Consider the following 1,781-nt stretch of genomic DNA (forward strand, 5'->3'; position numbering starts at 1 on the left):
TTATTCCTGATTATTATTTGACCATGCTTGTCATTTATGAACATTTTGAACATTGTGGCCATGTTCCGTTATAATCTCCACCCGGCACAGCCAGAAGAGGACTGTCCACCCCTCATAGCCTGGTTCCTCTCTAGGTTTCTTCCTAGGTTTTGGCCTTTCTAGGGAGTTTTTCCTAGCCACCGTGCTTCTACACCTGCATTGCTTGCTGTTTGGGGTTTTTGGCTGGGTTTCTGTATAGCACTTCGAGATATTAGCTGATGTACGAAGGGCTATATAAAATAAACTTGATTGATTGATTGATTGCTAGGTAAAGCCCCGCCTTATCTCAGCTCACTGGTCACTATAGCAGCACCCACCCGTAGCACGCGCTCCAGCAGGTATATTTCACCGGTCACCCCCAAAGCCAATTCCTCCTTTGGCCACCAGTTCTCTGCTGCCAATGACTGGAACAAACTGCAAAAATCACTGAAGCTGGAGATTCATATCTCCCTCATTAGCTTTAAGCACCAGCTGTCAGAGCAGCTCACAGATCACTGCACCTGTACATAGCCCATCTGTAAATAGCCTATCCAACTACCTCATTCCCATATTGTTATTTTTTTTTGCTCCTTTGCACCCCAGTATCTCTGCTTGCACATTCATCTTCTGCACATCTATCACTCCAGTGTTTAATTGGTATATTGTAATTACTTCGCCACTACGGCCTATTTATTGCCTTACCGCCTTAATCTTACCTCATTTGCACACACTGTATATATACTTTTCCATTGTGTTATTGACTGTACGTTTGTTTATTGCATGTGTAACTCTGTGTTGTTTGTGTCGCACTGCTTTGCTTTATCTTGGCCAGGTGGACAGAGGGTTAGTGGACAGAGGGTTAGTGGACAGAGGGTTAATGGACAGAGGGTTAATGGGTTAACCCATTAACCCTCTGTCCATTAACCCTCTGTCCACTAACCCTCTGTCCATTAACCCTCTGTCCACTAACCCTCTGTCCACTAACCCTCTGTCCATTAATGGTACCATTGTTTACTGTGGCAGATTGACATAGAGTACTGAATCACAGAACTTGGCCCTGTTCAAATACCTCTGGAAAGTATTCCATCTTTCCTATCCTTTCTTCCTGGGACATTTATTGTTTTCCACGTTTTTTCCCTTCTGCTTTCACTTATCCAGTCATGTTGGATTAGTGATGATTTCAAGGAAGGGAGGGAGCAAAAGAGAGAGAGAAGTGATGCACTAGAGAAGCAGTGGGACAAATCCGTAGTGGTAACCTAGAGTTCAGTACCTACCCGCTGACAGCCAGAGGAGCGCCTATTGACGACTTAGCCACGGCTGTGACTGGGGCAGGTCTGGCTGTCCACTGATACTGAGGAGGAGACAACCCCACACACAGTGAGGACACATTACATCCCAGACACTAGGAGGAAAACTAACACTGAGTTAAATGGACCAACTGCTGAGGAGAAACACATGTAGACTCTTAGGTTTCCTGGACACATATTAGGCTCAGAACAAGAAGCACTTTCAGATTATCGATTGAGTATTTTTTAAGCCAGGTCTAGGTTAATTTGGTCCTGGAGACTGGCTCATTCAGACCTAAACTTCAAGTAGGTACCCAGCCAAGACTTACGTAGCCAGCAGGAGGTTGACAGAGATTCCGTGGTCTCCTATGTGATAGCAGACGTGCTGAGGAGGATGTAGAACATCAGGATAGAACCTCTCTTCAGGGGGTTTCCCAGCTCGCACTCTGCCTGAAGAGCCATTCTTCATTGGACCTG

At 45.5% G+C, this 1,781-nt stretch overlaps 1 pseudogene; it reads right to left on the reverse strand.

Annotated features, from left to right (window-relative positions):
- The window catches only part of LOC112075433 (integrin alpha-7-like), an 89,677-nt pseudogene that overhangs the window by 25,675 nt on the left and 62,221 nt on the right, over nt 1-1,781 (reverse strand).

This window comes from Salvelinus sp. IW2-2015, unplaced genomic scaffold (assembly GCF_002910315.2).
Source record: "Salvelinus sp. IW2-2015 unplaced genomic scaffold, ASM291031v2 Un_scaffold3153, whole genome shotgun sequence".
NCBI lineage: Eukaryota > Metazoa > Chordata > Actinopteri > Salmoniformes > Salmonidae > Salvelinus > Salvelinus sp. IW2-2015.